The sequence below is a fragment of the Rhinatrema bivittatum genome, chromosome 5 (genome assembly GCF_901001135.1).
Source record: "Rhinatrema bivittatum chromosome 5, aRhiBiv1.1, whole genome shotgun sequence".
In the NCBI taxonomy this organism is placed as follows: domain Eukaryota; kingdom Metazoa; phylum Chordata; class Amphibia; order Gymnophiona; family Rhinatrematidae; genus Rhinatrema; species Rhinatrema bivittatum.
The window spans coordinates 299,048,841-299,069,598 of NC_042619.1; positions in this window are offsets into that span (position 1 = coordinate 299,048,841).

Genomic DNA, 20,758 nt, shown 5'->3' on the forward strand with positions numbered 1-20,758 from the left:
GGCGCCGAAAAATGGCGGCGGCCATAGACGAAAAAGATTGGACGGCAGGAGGTCCTTCCGGACCCCCGCTGGACTTTTGGCAAGTCTCGTGGGGGTCAGGAGGCCCCCCACAAGCTGGCCAAAAGTTCCTGGAGGTCCAGCGGGGGTCAGGGAGCGATTTCCCGCCGCGAATCGTTTTCGTACGGAAAATGGCGCCGGCAGGAGATCGACTGCAAGAGGTCGTTCAGCGAGGCGCCGGAACCCTCGCTGAACGACCTCCTGCAGTCGATCTCCTGCCGGCGCCATTTTCCGTACGAAAACGATTCGCGGCGGGAAATCGCTCCCTGACCCCCGCTGGACCTCCAGGAACTTTTGGCCAGCTTGTGGGGGGCCTCCTGACCCCCACGAGACTTGCCAAAAGTCCAGCGGGGGTCCGGAAGGACCTCCTGCCGTCCAATCTTTTTCGTCTATGGCCGCCGCCATTTTTCGGCGCCATTTTGGAAAATGGCGCCGGCTGAAGACGACAAGATTTAGGAGCAGGAGCCCGTTCCGGACCGCTGCCGTTCCGGACCGCCGCTGGACCCGCAGGTTATTTAAGTTATTTGGGGGGGGGGTTCGGGAGGGTGGGGGATTTAATTTAAAGGGTCGGGGGTGGGTTTTAGGGGGTTTTAGTGTGCCGGCTCACGATTCTAACGATTTATAACGATAAATCGTTAGAATCTGTATTGTATTGTGTTCCATAACGGTTTAAGACGATATTAAAATTATCGGACGATAATTTTAATCGTCCTAAAACGATTCACATCCCTAGTATTTGGTGAATGTCTGTCCTTGTTCTGTGTGTGTGTGACTGAAGTGAGGTATTCTGCTAGCATGTAATTTCTCTAAAGGGATCTATAGCAGTTTGGTTTATTCTGTTTGGAGGTATATTGGTGTTTTAGGACCTAGTGTAATATTTTCATAATTAGGGTTGTTGCTCTTTGAGTGTTGACAGTTAGTGGCCATCAGAATCCCACCTCTCTCCTCTAGGGTTATGTGTATGTGCGTGAATGGGAGTCTGCCTGGGTTTTGTGTGTAAGCATGTGAAGAAAGTTTGTGCTTCCCCACTAATCCACGACAAGGTCAGCATGAATGGCAATCAGAGGTTTCCAAGTATGAAGAGAGGAATTATTCCATCCTTATTCCTGTGAGGCAGTGCCCCTAGTGTTCCCCTATTTGCCTGGTCCACCTTAAATGCCTTAAGGAGAGTACGCTTTATAGGCGGGATCCTGTGAGGCAGGTGAGGCTCAGAGGGTGTAACCAGAAACTGGGGAATAAGAGCTGGGATCCAAGTGGTTATAACCAGGCCAGGCCCAAGTCTCCGGGAGGAAGGCAGCTCCTGTAACGTAACACTTTCCAAACACTGAGCTGAGAGGAGTCTCCGGGAGGAAGGCAGCTCCTGTAACGTAACACTTTCCAAACACTGAGCTGAGGGGAAGCAGTACAAACTATGAAGAGAGAGAGTACACTCTCTGAAGGTAAAGGCAGCCTACTGTTGTGTATATGATTGAAGCTGTGAATAAAAATTATGTTTTAAGAAAGGATGGCGTTGAAGCATTTTTTTTCCAGGCCTGGGGGAATCACCGCTCGTTCCCACATGGCCCTAAAGCTCCCACGTCTCATCCCCAGTCCCCAGTGATTCTCAAGCCCTCATTCCCTTGATGGTCTAATACTAGATTTAATGTAAGGACTGTGTGAAAAAGATAACAAACATCTAATTAACATTTTATAGCTTGCAGTAAATACTAGGAATTTCAGCCTGCTAGAGGGTGTTGAAGGATCTCAAAAGTCTTGTTTTTCGGTCACTTGTCAGCAACAAAGTTTCTGGTGCAGTACCAACCTCAGTGGTCACCCTACGCCCCTGAGCAGCCCCTGAGGTATAATTATCATTCCCTGGTTAATATCAAACTTCCATGAGGATTTTTGAGCTGCAGGAGGTTTGCTGAAATTTTGCTGGAAATCAGATTTTGTCGATGAAGAAACAATGCATTTAAAAAGCTCTAAGGGGCTAAATGTGCTGGATACTCCAGCACTACCTTGAATGCAGGGCTAAGAATATCAGAAACTACAGCCACCTTACAAAATGCAAAGTGAAGAATAGCAAATGCCAGCAAAATGCAGAACGCAAGGCCAAGAACACTGCAAAATTCAGAGCATGTAGAAGAATCCAGTAAAATGTAAGAGATGCAAAGCCTCTGAAAAATATGTAATATGCTATTGAAGTAGAAGATTGTACCAGAAATCTGATTTAATATAGTGTTCAATAGATGCAAAGCAGCAATATCTGTTTATAACTTTATGAAGTGTTATCAGTATTATGTTACACCAGTCAGTGTCAGCAATGATGCATGTTGCTAATTTCCCATTAAATAGTAAACATGCCTATTTTAGTCCTCTGTGGTGAAATTCAACAGCTGAGGATTGAGTTCTGTCTGCGTGCTTTCCTACTCTTATTATGATAGTAATTTACTCCAAGATGACAAATGTACAACTCCATTTCTGCCATGTAAGTGTATTCTTTGGCATCTAAATGTGTTATGATTTCCCAGTTAAGCATTAATATTCATGTCAAAAATGCTTTTCATTTTCTAGCATAGATAAAAGCATTGGATAGTTTTTTATCCATACAGAACTTGTTAGTCCAATGTTACTTTCATTGCTCCATTGTTTCCAGGGGCTTAGCAGATCCAGTGTCTCTAAGAACAGGAATTAGATGTCCATATGGTAAAAACCAGCACTGGCTTGGCTGGTACCCTACTGATGACTTGGGCTATCTGAACTAGCTGTAATAGCACACCATGATGGACCAGTTAAATCTTGCCCCTGTGCTTCACTGCTGGTACTGAAGGCCTTGTGCTAGGGGCATAGGATTTAATAAAGTCATCTTGGCTAAGATTATGTACTGCATGCATTTCCGTAACAAAAACAGGCTATAAGTTTATGTATGCCATGTGGTAAAACCCAGGACTGGCTTAGCCTGACAAACTGATACAGAATCAATAGGAAACCTCTAGCTGTACAGACTAACCTGGATAGGCTTCTAGGCAGTCTTTTAGATTATACTGGATGGTGGATTTATTACACGTGAAGCCCAGTAGACTTCATTATACTTTTTCTAGTAATGGGTCTAGTGGTCATTCTGAGTGATAGCAGGGATCCATCCCCTAAAGAGTGTGTAGCCCCTCTTCTGGTAGCGAGCATGGAAGGCAGGAGTCATACAGGGTCCCAGGGCCAAATCCTCTCTGTCCCACAGCCCCAAGAGGTCAGATACTTCCGATGCAGGGGTGAAATACTCCGCCAAGGCCCAGGGTGTGGGGGAGGGGATGACTCTCATAAAACTATGAGATTTGCCATACTGGGTCAGACCATCGGTCCATCAGGCCCAATATCCTGTTTCCAACAGTGGCCAATCCAGGTCACAAGTACCTGGCTGGATCAAAAAAGATGAATAGATATCCCCCAAGTCCACCTTAATAATAGTTTATGGACTTTTCCTCCAGGAACTTGTCCAAACTTTTTTAAATCCAGCTACAGTAACAACTTTCAACACATCCTCTGGCAATGAATTCCAGAGCTTAATTATGCATTGAGTGAGAATATTCTCTCCTATTTATAAATATACTACTTAGCAACTTCATTGCATGTCCCCTAGACTTTGTACTTTTTGAAAGTGATAACAACTGATTTGTGTTCACCCATTCCATTCCACTCATTATTTTATAGACCTCTATCATATCTGCCCTCAGCCACCTCTTCTCCAAGCTGAAAAACCCTAACCTCTTTATCCTTTCCTCATAGGTGAATTGTCCAATCCCTTTTATCATTTTGGTCTCCCTTCTCTGTATTTTTCGAATTCTGCTATATCTTTTTTGATATACAGTGACCAAAACTGCATACATTACTAAAGATTTGGTTGCACCATGGAGTGATACAGAGGCATTATGATATTCTCTGTTTTATTCTCTATTCCTTTCCTAATAACCCCTAGGTTCCAAGCATTCTATTTGCTTTCTTGGCTGCTGCCAAACTCTGAGCAAAGGATTTCAACATATTATCTAAAATGTCGCCTAGATCCTTTTCCTGAGTGGTGACTCCTAATGTGGAACCATGCATCGTGTAGTACTAGTTATAACTTAAATTGTTCTTTCCTAAGTGCATCACTTTGCACTTTTCCATATTAAATGCCTTCTGCCATTTGCATGCCCAGACTCCCAGTCTTGCAAGATTCTTTTACAACTTCTCACAATCCTCCTGTGACTTAAAACACTTTGAATAATTTTGTGTCATCTGCAAATTTGATTACTTCACTCTTTGTTCCGATTTATAAATGTTAAAAAGCAGTGATCCCAGAACAGATCCATGGGGTACTCCACTATTCACCTTTCCCAACTGAGAAAATTGATCATTTAGCCCTACTCTGTTTTCTAGCTTTTAACCAGTTCCCAATCCACAATAGGTCATTGCCTCCTATTCCCATGTCTTTTTAATTTCCTCAGAAATCTCTCATGAGGGATTTTGTCAAACACTTTCTGGAAATCCAGATACACTATATCAGCTGGCTCACCTTTATTCACATGTTTATGTAACCCTTAGCAGGATTTTAACCCCAAGGGCACATAAACTTATTTATTTCTCTTCAGGGGCTGCGCCAGCTAGCAAATTCAGTCCCATGCTTGACTTTTAATCCTGGGAGGATTCTTTTTATGGGGCTAAGTTCTTGCTTATGGCATGGACCATGGTATCTTACTACATAGTGTGCCTAAATAATGTAGATGCTTTCCATGAGGTGAGAGGCTGGGTGTTAAAATAAGTTTACTGATTGGTAATATTTTAAATAAAAGGCCATTTATCAATAATGTCAAAGTTACATGTAACTGCTGCTACATGACTGTATTTCTCTGTAGGTTGGTGTCCTTTTATTTCAGGCATCTGGGTGGCGCTCCCATGGATGACTTTAAGTGCACAAACTCACTCAGCGGCTAACTGAGAATCCTAGTGGAGGGGTCCCCAACTTCAGAGCAACAGTCCTGCTTAAGCCATCTTCTCCTTGGTCACCCAGCCTGTTCTGGTCCCATAGTGTAGAGATCCAGATGGGTTCTCTCGCTCTTGTTCTTTCATCCTTAGGTGATAATTTTGGGGGACTTTTCTTGGTGAAAAGTCAAGTGGGATCAGGTTACCTTAGCAATGCAATCCCAGTAGGGGGGGGGGGGGAATCCAAAAACTTCCCCACACTGTTTAGGATACATTTTCTGTCTTCACTGTCTCTTGCAGCAGGATCCATCATAGGTCTTTGCCCACATAGGATTCAGAGTGGGTCACAGGTCTTTGGTCTTCTGGTGAAAGCCCTTTTGCCTCAAAAGGGTATCAGGTATAAAAATCTCTCTCTTCTGTAAATTAGTAGTAGAAGGACCCTCTGGCAGGGATTGCTTGTTGTGGTGTCACTTCTAAATGAAACTCCATCTGGGTGAAATTCAGAGGCCTCACCAGAGTATGAAACTTAAACATCCTTACTGTTCAAAGACTTCCTCAAATTGATCCCATGGAGCTCTAAAATAGCTGGGCTAAATAGGGTTGAGGTATCCAATCCAGACCCTCCAGATAGGAGGGACTGATAGGTATGGAAGGCTCATGATATTAATTCTATACAGGGAAACTGGTGGCATCTAGTGGCCAAACCGGAGGGAATTGACACATTTATATCTTCGAAAAATATAGCAGATTGGTAAGACAAGATTTCCCTTGGCTAAATCTCTCTTTCTCTGTTTCCTGGGGAGTTTCTTCTCCCATGTATATAGAAAGGATGTGAGTGCCAAATAAATACTCTGGACTCCCAGGATGGGACTTCAAACAAAACTTTACTGCAGAAATTCTTCAAAGCAAATGTATAGCATTATATAAAGAGTTCTTGATACAGCCAATTGATATCTCATTCCTACAACTTTCCTTTATCTGTACAAGTGTCCATCAATAAATGTCTAGGCAAAGAACTCACCCTCTATGACATGGAAAAGTAAGACTTCCCAGATGGTCAAGGGGTACCCTAATTATGGGCAGAAATCCCCTTCCAAGATATTTGAGATCAGACAAGACATCAAACATTGTACAATTCCCAAATGTACTTTTTTTCCCTCAGGGTGAAGACTCTAGTTGGTTGTTTCCAGATTTGGTGACCCTTTGGGACCACCACTATATGGACCTAGTTCCTAAACCCTTTTTGAGATAGGAGTTAGGCAGCAGAGAGAGGGATGTACCATTTCAGAACAGCATCTCCACAGAGGTTGCTGGAATGGTTGGCCCCAGCTGATATAACAAGCAGCTTGCATCTTACAATTGTGTAGCAGTAGTTTTGGTTTGACGTTTGGGCGTACTCCAGGGACCAGGCCTCACAGTATGGAATCCGGGAGGTAGGAGACAAATCCTTTCCAGGGCACTCCTTGTCTGACTGAGTTGCCTCTAGAATTTTTTTTTTTTAGAATTTTTAGGTTCTTGGCCTGGGAAGAGATTACAGGAAAATCTCTTTCAGGGTTAGCCAGGATAGGGAAGACATTATCTGCTCCTTGCACCATCCAAGACTGGTGGCAGATAGTAACCTGCTGTAAGGGAATTCCGTAATTTTTGGACATTTGAGAGAAGAATTGTTTTGAGGCTTTGGGAGGAAGATTTTTGTTGCATCTTTCCTGCCCTGAAGTGGGGAAAGCCAGAAGAGCAGTTTTGGTTCTGTCGAAGTCAAAAGGTTTTATTGTAGCTCTCTGTTCAATTCAACGTAAAAAGTTCTGTACTTATTCTTGCTCTAAACACTATTTCTTATATGAATCCAGATGTATTAGTTGTTGCAAAACTTGATCCCTGCACTAGGTAAAATACTGAGGTTTTTGGGTACTTGCCAGGCTCTTATGGCCTGGATTGGCCACTGTTGGAAACAGGATGCTGGGCTTGATGGACCCTTGGTCTGACCCAGCATGGCATGTTCTTATGTTCTTATGAAGTATTAAGCAATCCTTAGATAGACATAACACCACCATGCCAAGGTTGGAGAATTAATTATGTGTGGTAGAAAATAGATATAATGCTGAGCCATCCTTGTTTGTGGTTAAAACAAGCACTGGTATGTAATTGTGATGAGGGCCTGGGCATTGCTGACCTGTTAATTTATCTGATAACCCATATGAATAAGCTTTGATGTGCTAGGAGACATAATCATCAGTCGCTTGAATATTTGTGGGGTTTTTTTCTCTCTTTTGTGCTGTGAACTTCCTCCCTTTTTTTTTTACTAGATAAGATAGACTGTACCCTGTGCTATATGATGGTCGCTTGTCTATACAGTTAGTCCACTCAAAATATTTTTATTTTTCTGTGATTTATTTTTTCTTACATATAGAGGTTCACATAATTTAGACCTGTTAATTTAGGGGTAGATTTTCAGAGCCCTGCTCGCCTAAATCCGCCCAAAACCGGGCGGATTTAGGCGAGCAGGGCCCTGCGCGCCGGGAAGCCTATTTTACATAGGCCTCCCGGCGCGCGCAGAGCCCCGGGACTCGCGTAAGTCCCGGGGTTCTCGGAGGGGGGCGTGTCGGGGGCGTGTCGGGGGGCGGGCCCGGTCGTCGCGGCGTTCCGGGGGCGTGTCGGCAGCGTTTTGGGGGCGGGTACGGGGCGTGGCTACGGCCCGGGGGCGTGGCCGCGCCCTCCGTACCCGCCCCCAGGTCGCGGCCCGGCGCGCAGCAGGCCCGCTGGCGCGCGGGGATTTACGTCTCCCTCCGGGAGGCGTAAATCCCCCGACAAAGGTAAGGGGGGGGTGTAGACAGGGCCGGGCGGGTGGGTTAGGTAGGGGAAGGGAGGGGAAGGTGAGGGGAGGGCAAAGGAAAGTTCCCTCTAAGGCCGCTCCGATTTCGGAGCGGCCTTGGAGGGAACGGGGGGAGGCAGCGCGGCTCGGCGCGCGCAGGCTATACAAAATCGATAGCCTTGCGCGCGCCGATCCAGGATTTTAGCCGATACGCGCGACTACGCGCGTATCTACTAAAATCCAGCGTACTTTTGTTTGCGCCTGGAGCGCAAACAAAAGTAGGCTGTTCGCGCTTGTCTGAAAATCTACCCCTTAGTCATGATATGGAATGAGATGGTGAAACTAAATTTAAGAGGTGAAATTATGATTAGTTCATCTGAAATACTTTTTTTAACCATGATTTCGTAATAAGATAGAGACCGTATAAGCCTGGTTGTATGCATTAGTTTTTCAGAAGTACCCTGAGTGTACTTCTCATGTAATATTACATTGAATAAACATAGATACTTCTACTGTTTTAATGACTTGTCTATTTCTATTTTGGGGTAGCACAGAGGGGAAATGTTTTAAAATTCTACAGTTCCCTGGATGCCTGGACCTTTCCTGCACAAGATCTGGTGTGTCATTTGGAGAGAGAGAAGTAAGAAACGTTTGTTATACTTGGGACCCATCTGGAGTCTTCACTCAGGGGAGAAGAGATACAAGTGGGAGTTTGTGCAGAGACTTTGGTTTTTTTTGTCTGACACTATTTTTGGAAGGGGATTTTTCCACCCAACTAGGATACCTTGTCCAGCTGGGAAACCTTTCTTTTCCGTGCTCTTGTAGGTGCTCATTTACTGAGAGACACTTGCACAGATCAAGAAAGCTGGAGAACTGTGATGAATGGAAGTTGGAGAAGCTGTTTGTGTCAAGAATGGGTGTGCAAAGTGCCACAATTTGCTTTTGAGCAATTTCTACAATAGAGTTTTTGTTTGGATGTCAGGTCTAAATACAAAAAAAATGACTCAGTGCCCACGCTGGTTCGCTGAGATTTAATGGGAGTGCCAAAATGTCCACAACATAACATATATCTCCTGGCTTACAACTGCAGGAGAAAACAATCAATATTAATCAATATGTAATTCCCCTTACTGAATAGCAAGGAAAGAGATCCAACATGGATTAATAATGGTCCAGCACAGCTCTGTATAGATCTTAGCTCCACACTTGAACAAATGTTGTGCCAGTAAGTCCCTGTTGGCTGGCACTTAAAAACAGCTGAGTAACCAGGGTGGGTCTCTCTTTGACCAATGAGCACATTATTCCTGGGAAAATAACCCACAAGCAAAATAGCTGTCCATGCAGAGCTTCCATCCACCACCACCACCACCATCACCACCCCAGCCAGTAGTTCAAATCCCCACCTCAGCTACCTTATGTTGGAAAAGCAATTTGAGCAGCCAGTGTTGTGATCCTTACCTTGTCGCCTGGGGAGAAACGCCAGCAAGTCTGGGGATTCTCTGGGCCTGCTCAGCCCTCTGTGGCAGCATCTCCATGCCTCTCTTCCTCCCAGATCCACAAAAAGCAAACAGGTGCATTTTCAAAGAAGTTATGTATTTGCATACAAAGTGGGTAGGTATGGGGTGTGTTGGTGTTGTTTGGACTTTTTACATACTTTATTAGGTTATAGTGACCATATGTTTGCATGTCATCAAGAATGCACAGAAACTTTTACATCTGCTATTTACCACTCCGAATTTAATGTCTTTTTGCTCCTGTGTTTGGCATAAACTATACACAGAAAACTATAGACAAAAACTGAACTGGAAACCACAAATCAGGCTCTGTATGCAGTGCAACAATGGGAAAAAAAAAACTATGCCATTCCTCATAAAGTATCAAACAATAAAATCAAGAAATATAAAACAATCATAATAGTAAAACTATTATAACCCGGTTTCCCAAGAGTCACCTTCGATTGCAGAGATGGTGAGTGATACCTCTACAGCCCTGGAATAGCTCCAACCACACAGAGTTCACAAATAGGGAGCAGACAACTTCTGAGAGGCCCAAGGAGAGACTTACAACATATAAAAGGTCCACACCTTTGTTTTAGTTCAAAAGAAAAAAATAGATGTTTTTGTAGAATCCAAATTAGTGTACAGTATCAGGTATAAAAAATGAAATTATCTGGATATAGTCTGGCAAAATCAACTTTGAAGAAAGAAGCAGGAAGAGTCACTTGCAGATGTGGAACAGTTAGTTACCCCAAAGCAGATTTTTTTTCTCCTCAGTTGCTTCTTTAGGGTCTCCACCCTCAAGGCCTTCAGAGCAATATCTTCATGTCCACTCCTGTGGATTTCCCCAGCCCGTTCCTACTGCTTTCAACAATCTGAGTCCTTTTAGAAGGGATACCAACCCTCTACCATTCCACTTCTTTGCACCTGGGATGGTGTAAATGGTTATAGTCTTTCACTGCAAAGTTCACTTGTACTTGTTCACTTTACTACCTACTTGGATTGCTTAGTGAGGAATCCCCTCACTTCAAACTCCATTTTCAATCCAACTCAACTCAGCTGGTGCTTCATGTTGGAAACACTATTTATACTTAATCCCCCATCCATTGTTTAGAGCAGTGGTTCTCAACAAGTGTGTTTGTTCTGGATTAGGTAAACATCTGTGTTTGCTATCCAGCAGTTAAACTTTCTCTCCAATCAGTCCTCAAGACAAAGATTCTGTAAGTTTGAAATTATTTATTGTACAGGTAAATTCTACTTACAATTGTTGCATTTCAAACGTGAGCTCCTAGGCAAAGATCTTTGGTAACTGGAGATAGAGGTAGGAAGCATGAGGAATATGAGGCTGATTTAGTCCTTAGAAAAAGTCAGTAAGAGAGAAGGTAAAAAACCCGATCATTTCACAGGGTATTACAGAGTGCTGCTGGCTCAGAAGCAAGCATAGAGCAAAACTGAATTCTCGTCGAGAGCTGCTAAAGGAAATGCCTCCACAAGCTGGAAGCAAGGGACAGGGTCCAATGGCAGCGAGCCTGAGAACCATGTGTCACAGAGGGAGAATGAAGGGCAGTCCTTTGAACCTATAAGGTACCTAGGAAGACTCAAGTTAGATTGAGGGGGATTCAAGCTCTTCCGATGGTGAGAGAAAGTGGAGGGGGGAGGGAGCTTCTCTTAAAGGCAAGGGCTCCTCTTAAAGGCAAAGGCTCACAGTTTTTTTTATCATGGGTTACAAACACTGTTTCAGTATTAAGAATCCTCAGAAGGGAGGACTGCACTAAACACAGTTAAACTACAATATATATACAGATACAAACATGTACCCACTGCTGGGGACAGAACAGTGTTGTGAGGTCATGGAAAGTGTGTCACAGACCCAGCAGAAGGCTGCTCTTTCCTCATGTCTGGACAGGAGTTCACTGATTTCTCCTTTAGTGGGAATGAGAGAAAACTGTTCTTGCTTCCTTTTCCTCTTCCTGGCCCAGTGAGAGGTTATTCTCTACTCTTTCACCCAGATTAGAGCGAGATATCACCAATTCTTGTTTATATGGGCCTGGTTGGACACCAACTTTATCTGCCTCTGCCTGGCAGTGAGGCTGCAGATGCTCTTTTCACCCCATGGGGCCTGGACATGAAAGCAGGAGCATGAGGAAGAGAGGTGCGTGCTCTATAAATCCACTGCTGACTTCTGCTGCTGCTGCCTCATCTTCTTCCTCTCCTCAGTACTTCTTGCTCTGATTTACTGCTGGTAAACTGGGAGGGAGATTCTAGATTGAACTGAAGACTTTTATGCCGGCTGGGAACCATGAGGAGGGGGAAATGTGCTGGGCAGGAAGGCCTTGGGAGAAAGGGAATCAGGAGTCTGCTGGGTAGGAAGGGTTGGGGGAAAGGAGGTTGGGGTTGTTGGGAAGGAAGAGGTGGAGGAAAGAGGGCTGGGAGCTGCTGGGCAGGGAGGAGAGATGGAAGTGGATGCAGAGTTGGAGATGTGGGCGCTGCTGAGTTGGGGGTGAAGGGAGGTTAGGGATTGCTGAGCAGGAAGGGGTGGGAAAAAGGTAGTCAGAGGTATGCTGGATAGGGAAGGGGAGACAGAAGGGCAGGGAGAATTGAGCAGGTGAATGTGCTGGAGTTAATTAACTCTGGCATGACCCCAATGGACGCCGTCATTTGGCGCTGAAGAACCAAAGAAAGAAAAGGATCTGAAGAGGAGCTCCCAGGCCTGGACTCCAAAGCCTGGGTCTGACCCTGGCATTGGCACCTGGCATCCTGTCTGAGGCCCCAGCATCTGGACCCGGCCTCTGAGTGCTGTTTGTGAAGGAGGTCTATATATTACACCAATATAAACATAGAAACATAGAAATGATGGCAAAAAATGACCAAATAGTCCATCCAGTCTGCCCAGCAAGCTTATGGCAGTATCTGCCGCACACCGTACAGGTCACCCCCATACTTATCTGTTTCCCAGACCATAAAAGTTAGGGCCCTTAGTTATTGCTGTCTGAGTCCAGTTCCCCATTACCCCTTGCCATTGAAGCAGAAAGCAATGTTGCATTAAAAATGTTGCATTAAAAGTATAAGGCTTATTGGTTAAGAATAGTAACAGCTGCATCAGCATTTTACCCGTATCCTTATTTGTTTCCCCAGACCGTAAAAGTCAGGGTCCTTGTTGGTTGCTGTCTGAATCCAATTCCTCTTTTCCTTTTTTCCCCCTGCCATTGAAGCAGAGAGCAAAGATGGAGTTACATCAACAGTAGGAAGGCTTATTGGTAAGGATAGTAACCACCAAACCAGCAAGTTACCCCATGCACTCTTTTCTTCATTCCCATCCTCTAGCCTTTAGGGATCCACAGTGTTTATCCCATGACCCTTTGAATTCTTTCACTGATTTTGTCTTCACCACCTCCTCCGGAAGGGCATTCCAGGCATCCACCACCTTCTCCGTGAAGAAATATTCACTAGCGTTGGCTCTGAGTCGTCCTCCCTGAAGTTTCATTTCATTACACCTACTTCTACTGATTTCTTTCCATTCCCTCTTTTTTTCCAGATTAATCCACAGTGCCTGTTCTTTACCTCATAAGCCTCCGTTGCCTCATTAAGGCTTTTCTCCCATTTTGTGTCTATGAGAAAAACTCTTAGGAAATCAGGAACTTAGATTGTGAGCCCTCTGGGGACAGGGAAATAAATACCTGTGGTACCTGAATGTAATCTTTGAAATACCGGAAAGGTGGAATATAAATAAATAAATAAATGTAACCCGGGCACCTTTCTGGGTTACCACTAAGCATAGGATGTTAAGTCTGAGTTTCTTTGTAACGAGGTAGCATCATGAGATTGGGAGTATGCTGGATTTTTATTTTATTTTCCATATTTTATGTGTCTTTTATATGTTTTGTTTTTGAGTTATTGTAATATTTGATTGTAACCTGCATTTTATTGTATGTGTATTGATACTGTATTGTAACCTGCTTAAATCGACTGGCTCATTTTAATCGGGCTATTAAAGCAAGTTTGCTTACCGTAAACAGTGTTTTCTGTAGATAGCAGGATGAATTAGCCATGCTGTCTGGGATGGCCCTCCGGGGTGGTTAAAGCGGAGCTTCCAAAGATGACAGAACTTTGCTCTGTGTGTGGTTGCGTGTCCTTTCCCGTGCGGCTCCATTTTCTCCCCAGTCTATTTCAAAGTGTATCAGCGAAGCCATAAGTGGAGACTGTCCGGGGTGGTAGGCAGGTCAGCATGGAAAATTCATCCTGGCTGAATTAGCCATGCTGTCTGGGAGTCCTCAGCAGAAGGTTGAGAGCGCAGTCTGAGAATTTGTCACAGGAACATAGTGTCATGACCAAGATTGGGCACATTAGCCTGTGCACAACCTGATCCCTGTTTCAGGTGGACAGTCTCATGAATGGTTAATTGACTGGAGTATAGCCCTCCTCATTGCTGCATCCAACATGGCCTGCTGGTCAAGACAGTAGTGCAACATAAAGGTGTGCAGGAAGGACCAAGTGGCTGGTTTGCAGATGTCCAGCAAAGAGATCTGGCAGAGATGAGCCACCGAAGCTGCCTTTGCCTTCACTTGGTGCGCCTCTGGCGAACTAGTCAGGGTCTCTGAATTTTTACTGTTGCAAAAGTGAATATACTGCAAAATCCAATTGGAGAGAGTCCTTTTGGATACTGGAAGTCATGGGGCATTCAAGTTAAAGGAGATAAATAGCATTGAAACTCTATCCTCTGAATGCATTCTACGTTTATAGTACGCCAAGGCCCTTTTGCAGTCTAGTGTGTGTGGAGCCGATGCTCACCTTCATTCTTGTGAGACTTTGGAAAGAAGGTGGGCAATGTGATGGTCTGATGAATGTAGAAAGCCAAAACTACCTTGGGTAAGAAGGAAGGGTGGGTTCATAAAGTCACTTCGTCATGGTGAACCAAGCTTGCAGCTCACTGACTCTCCTTGCTGAAGTTAGGGCTACTAAGAACAACACTTTCCATGTGAGATATCTCATATGGCTACTCTCCAACGGCTCAAAGAGAGAGAGCATGAGCTGCTTCAGCACCAGGTTGAAGTCCCAAGGTACAGGTGTTTTTTGTATTGGTGGTCTTAAGCACAAGATGCCCTTCATGAATCGGGAGGCTAGCGGGTGGTTAGATACTGGTAGATCAATGCACAGATAATGATAGGCTGCAATGGCACTCACATGAACCCGCACTGAAGCAGTCGCCAGCCCTGTTTATTCGAGCAGGAGCTCCGGTGAGCAGGAAAAGGGGTCCACTCCCCTGCGGTCATAACAGGTTGAATAGTGGAGCCACTTGGCCTGATAAGTTTTCCTTGTGGAAGATTTCCTGGATAACACCAGAACCTCCTGGATCTCTATCTGCAGGTGTAAGTGGCTCAATACTATCCTTTCAACCTCCACGCCATGAGATGTAGTGAGCAGTGCATGGGGTGAAGCAGAGTGCTGTCATCCTGTGTCAGGAGGCCTGCCCAATGGCCTAGCGGGATAGGCACGGCAGTGGAGAGTCTCACTAGATAGGTGTGCCATGGCTGTCTGGGCCAAGCCGGAGCTATCAGAATGAAGTCCGCCACGTCCATGATACACTTCTGAATCATTCTGGAAATGAGTGGAATTGGGGGTAGGTGTAGAACAGCCCCCTCCTTTCATGATACAAGGAACGCATCCTGAGCGAGTCGCTCCCTGCTAAGATGGTCGGAACAGAAGGTCCTCACTTTCCTGTTGCACTCCATGGTGAATAAGTCCATGCACGGAAGTCCCCACTCCACAAAGAGATCATTCGCCACTTTCTGGTGGAACTCCCACTCATGTGGGTGGAAGGTTCTGCTTAGTCTGTCAGCTTTGGCATTCTCTACCCCTGGAAGATAAGTAACTTGCTGGGTGATGGATCGCTCCTCTGCCTACTGCAGAATGAGTATCGCTTTTCTGCACAGCATTCAGGAACCTGACCTTCCTTCTTTGTTTATGTAGAACATCATGACCCGATTGTCCGTGTGGATCATGACTGACCTTCCCCGCATGAATCTCTTGAATGTGCATGCGGCAATTCCATTCGCTCGGAGCTTTAGGAGGTTTATCTGTTGATTCCTCTCCCAGCTGGACCAAAGGCCCTGCATCTGAACCTGATCCAGGTGGGCCCCCCACCCCTTGTTTGAGGCACTCATGGTGAGGGTTTGCTGGTAAGCCAAGGTGGGGGGGGGGGGGGTGAAACGACATTCCCATGGTAAGAACCGTGGGGCACAATCACCACTCTAACTCCATTTTCATGGATTGGGTCATATGCACTTGACCGGTGAGTGGATGTGCCTTCAGCCCCCATTGAAAGCATCGCATGTGCAGGTGAGTGTGCAGCATTATGTAAATGGCTGCTGCCATATGTCCCAGCATTGACAAGATCCAGCGGGCCGAGGTCTGAAGGCTGCCATGCAACTGAATCACTAGGGTATGTAGGGTCCTTGTCCTCCGGCAGGAACACCCTCCCCAACATTGTATTAATATGGGCCCCAATGAACTGCAGTTTCTGAGTGGGTTGGACTTTTCGTAGTTGATAACGAAACCTAGACCCTCTAGGCAGTGGATCGTTGTCTTCAAACTGCATGCAGAGTATCCGGCTATGATGCCACTATCAACCAGTCGTCCAGGTAGGGAAACAGTTTGATCCCCCATCATCTGAGGTGAGCCACTGCACCGCTAAACATTTTGTGAAGACTCTCGGGGCAGCCGAGAGACCAAAGGATAGAACCTTGTATTGATAATGGCGCTTGTTGACCTGAAAACACAGGTAGCACAAGAGGAGTGATGCATTGGGATGTCTGAATATGCATCTTTGAGATCCGGTGAACATATCCAATCGTTGGGTTGCAGGAAGGGAAGAATGGATTTGAGAGATGTCATCTTGAACTTTTCCCTCACTATGCATTTGTTGAAAGCTCGTAGGTCCAGGATTGGGTGGAGCCCCCCTGATTTTTTGGGAATGAGGAAATATTAGAGCAGAATCACTGGTTCAGCCTTTTGCAAGGAACCTGTTGAATGGATCATTGGAGGTCTGGGTTGGTGACTTCCTCCTGTAGTAAGCATTGGTTCTCTGTGGTGGGTTGATGAGGTGCACCAGATGGGGAAAACCAAGAATGCTCCTGAAGTTCAAAGAGTACCCTTCCCTGATGTTATTCAGCACCCAACAATGGACATGATTGCCACCTAAGACTGGTAGACGTAAGATAGTCTGCCCCCTACCTCCAGCAGCAGTAGCGACCCAGGTGTTTCTAAAAACTCTGCTGGGGCTTATTGTTGCTATTTGGAAATGTCACAGATTTGCTGCTGCTGTGGTTGTGGTCGGAATTATGGGTAGGCCAGCGGCCGATAGGCTGGATACGGTCTGTAAGGCCATCATTGGTAATAGGCCTTTCTAAACCCAGGGAAGTATTTCCTGACCAAGGATGGCTGGTCAGTTGATGATGCCAGGGATAGGACTGCAACATTTTGCTCCTTCAATCGTGCCACTGTTTCCCTCAATTTGACCCAAACAAATTGCCAGGAAGATATGGGAGATCAGCCAATTTCTCATGAATGTCCTCCTGAATGGTGCTGGCTCGGAGCCATGCCATCCTCCGGGCCGCTATGGCTCTCGCCGTGGTTCGGGTGGAAACTTTGAAGGCCACATATATCATCCTTAGCAGGTGCCTCAGCCTCTCCTTGATGTCGTAGAACTATTGTGGTGGGGCTTCACCCAAGGACATAGATGTTAGGTGTGGTTTCAAGGATTGCAAGCACTCGTACAGGTACTGTGTTATGCAGAATTGGTGGTGCTGTATCTTTGCACTTAGCATCCCAGCCTGAAACGCTCACTTGCCAAAGTCATCAAGATATTAGCAATCATGGCCAGGAGGGGTGTTGGAATGAAGTCATGACTTTTTGGTTCTCCTCATGGCTGACTTGACCATCATCGAGGTGTACAGGAGTTGGACCTTGCTGAAATATGGAGACTGACACATTTGAAACTTGAGGTCCATTTTTCTTGAGGTCGCTTGACTCAAAAAGGGGGACTCCCAAGTTTTTGTCGTGACCGAGTCCAATACTGCGTGTGCCAGCAAGGCGATTGGCTCAGCCGGTGCCTCAAAGATCCTCGGGATCCCCATGACTGGCCCGTGCGCGCACGCCTAAGTGATCCCATGAGCAAGATGGCGGTCGACAGTGCCCATGCTGTCCCGGGAACGCCAGGGAGGTCGGCAGTAGCTGGCGGAGGCTGCTACTTTCCCCAATGATGTCAAGGCAGCAAAGAAAGAGGTGAGCATGAGTGGTCTCAGCTGTCTGCGACCGACGAGCGTAACAGCTTCTAGAGGGTATCAGGCTTTAGTCTGACTCACTGCAGCAGGGAGTCCCTGGGAGGTGTCACTTCTAAAATAAACTCCTTTGGGTAAAGCTGGGAGGCCCCACCAGAGTGTGGAAAAAATGCATCCTTACTCCTTGACTGCTTCCTCAAACTGAACCCTACAAACATTAGCATGGCTGGGCTAAATAGTATTGAGGCATCCAATCCAGAACCTCCAAGTGGGAGGGACTCAGAGGTGTATGGATGGCTCCTTACAAAGTGTGTTCTAGGACAGGGACAGTGACATCTGATGGCCAGACCGGGAGGATCTGCCACTCATAGATCCATGTGGCAGTGCAGATTTTGTTTGGAGTTGTGTGGGAGTAGAAGCTTTTTATTGTTAATGGTTTTGCCTACACCAGGGACCAGGCTTCATGGTCTCCAATCCAGAATAAATGGGAGAATTAATAACTTAATTGAAACACGTGGTATTTAAAGTTTTGCAAAAATTATAACGCTGTATATATCAATATTTTCATATGATTTTAAGGACCATCATACCACACCCAGTGCTCACAAGATATACTTGCATTTCATGCACTTCATTGGGGTCACTTTTAATCAATTGGTCCAAATAGCTCGCATCCAAGACACCAAAGTTCAATTTTTTAAGTTTTTTGTTATATATAAAAAGAATCAACTTCCCTTATTCATGGGTTGTCGGGGTCATTCATCCCGTAGCTGTCGGGGTCACTCGTCTGACGCGCGCGTTTCGCAGCACAAGCTGCTTCAGAGACATCCGTTCAAGCTCTCCTGATCCAGCTCTCCCCCTTTTTTTTGCGGGGATACAAGCAATGTTAATTCGTGCAAGAAAACTTCAATGGTGCTGTGGGTCCGTCAATTTTTCTAAAGTATAAAGACATAATTAAATTCAGCGATTTCATTTCTTTAAAAACAATATTTAACGATGTGTACTTGCAGAGGGAAAAACAGGTAAACAGTCTAACTTACCGAACCCGACGCCATCTCCCCGCTCAGAATTTTCAGCGGTGGAGCGGCTCGGGTCGGTCTGATTTTAAATGCGATTGCTTTTAGTATCCACCTGACAGTCAAGGGATTCCTGATTTTGGCGGGCAATCACCAGAAATGAAACCATTCGATGTCTTTATTTAGACCACCAGGGATGACTGATTTTAATTGAAAAATCCACTTCTGCTCGCATTGTCTCAATGTCTGTACACGATTCCCGCCTCTCCAATGTTGATTGATAATTTCCAACACAGTCCATTTTATGTCATTGAACTCGTGTTTAAATTCCTTGAAATGAGCAACTAAAGGTTCTTCAACTCGATTGGTATTAATGCAACATTTGTGTTCAGTGAGACAAATCTTGATTTTTCTTTTTGTCATGCCTACGTAAATCAGTGGGCATGGACAAAAAATAGCATAAACGGCATGAGTTGAATGACAGGAGGAATCAGGTAATGTGATGATTTTCCCCGATGTTGTGGCGATATGAGTCTGAGAAGACTTTAAAGGACAAAACTTACATTTGTCACAAATTTGAACAGATTCTTTGTTCAATGTGGGTTTTGAACAATTTGAGCGCATAACATGGTCCCGAATATTTTTGCCTCGGGAGTATGCAATCCGCAGAGGTTGATTTAGTAAAGGGTGGATTTGCTGACTAATCTTCCAGTGCTCTCTCATGGCTCTGCTGATTGGCGCCAACAGAAGAGTGTGTTTTAGCACCATGGTCTGTGGGTTCGATCCTGACTCAGGATTTTTTGGCAAAAATAAAAATTCTCTGTTTGAGTAAAGTGCTCTTCGGTAAGCTTTTTTGATGCATTGTGTCGGATAGCCACGTTGTAAAAAACGACTGGCCATATCTTTTGCTTGAACTTTGAAATCATCACGATTCGTACACAATCTCCTCAATCTAAGGAACTGACCCACAGGAAGATTAGTCTTGAAGCTGGTCGGATGAAAACTATTGAATCGAAGCAAATTGTTGCGGTCATTTGGTTTCCGGTATATGGTAGTGACAACGGTGCTATCTTTTTTCTTAATCATAATGTCTAAGTAAGCTATTTGGTCCTTCATCCTCAATAAATGTTCTATGGACTTAATGCTCCTCATAGTAAGCCAATCTCGAACCATTGGACAAGAGCTCCGTGAACAAACACAAACTATGTTGGATACTCTAAAGTTAGAAAAATCGACTACGGAGAAATTTCGAGCAGAAATTAAAGTTATGAAAGTCAATAAGTTCCATCGGGATGAAGGAGATTACAAACAGGGTTCAGTCTATCCTTGGCTGAACCGAGACCAGAAACCAAAACAGGTTACTTTCAATGTCTCAGAGAGTTCTTCGGGTAGTGATGAGGAACGACCGTCGGGGGACTATTCACGCCCTGTGCAAAACAGGGGTCAAAATACACGAGGCAGGAGACGGGGATATAGAGGCCAACAAAACACCGATTGGAATCGTCCAAAAACAAGGTCTCAATATACAGCAAACAATTATCCACCCCAGGGGGGGCAGAAAGACTGGACATAGAATCTGCTGTCATTAATTTATCTGAACATCCTTTGACACCTCTGCAACAGAAGGTCTTGGACAAAGGTTTAAATTTTGTAGTATCCCAGAAACACGATCCATTCCAATTTAGATGTGATTTTCAAAAATGTATCCGTCATCTACAGCGAACCATTTTTTTGTCTCAACAGCCTTTTGAACCGCCACCAACACAGGAATCGTTGGTAAAATTAAAATCTAAATGGAGCCCACCTCCACCGGGAGATCCCGTGGTTAATACTTTTAAAGAATTGGTTTTACATGATGTTGAGATTTTGGAGAACACAGACACACATGCTTATTACAATATGACTAGACAAGAATCTGAGGCTCTACATCAGCTACAAGAAAATGAAGAGTTGGTTATAAAGCCTGCGGACAAAGGAGGTGCGGTAGTTATAATGGGAAAAGTCTGCATATTTAAAAGAAGTCAATCGTCAACTTTCCAATACAGACTTCTATCAACATCTGGAAAAAGACCCCACACATGAGATCCTCTCTGAAATTAAAGAGATTGTGGAAAGAGGCTTTGAATGTGGATACTAACTAGCTCAGAACGACGATTCTTGATCAATGAGAAC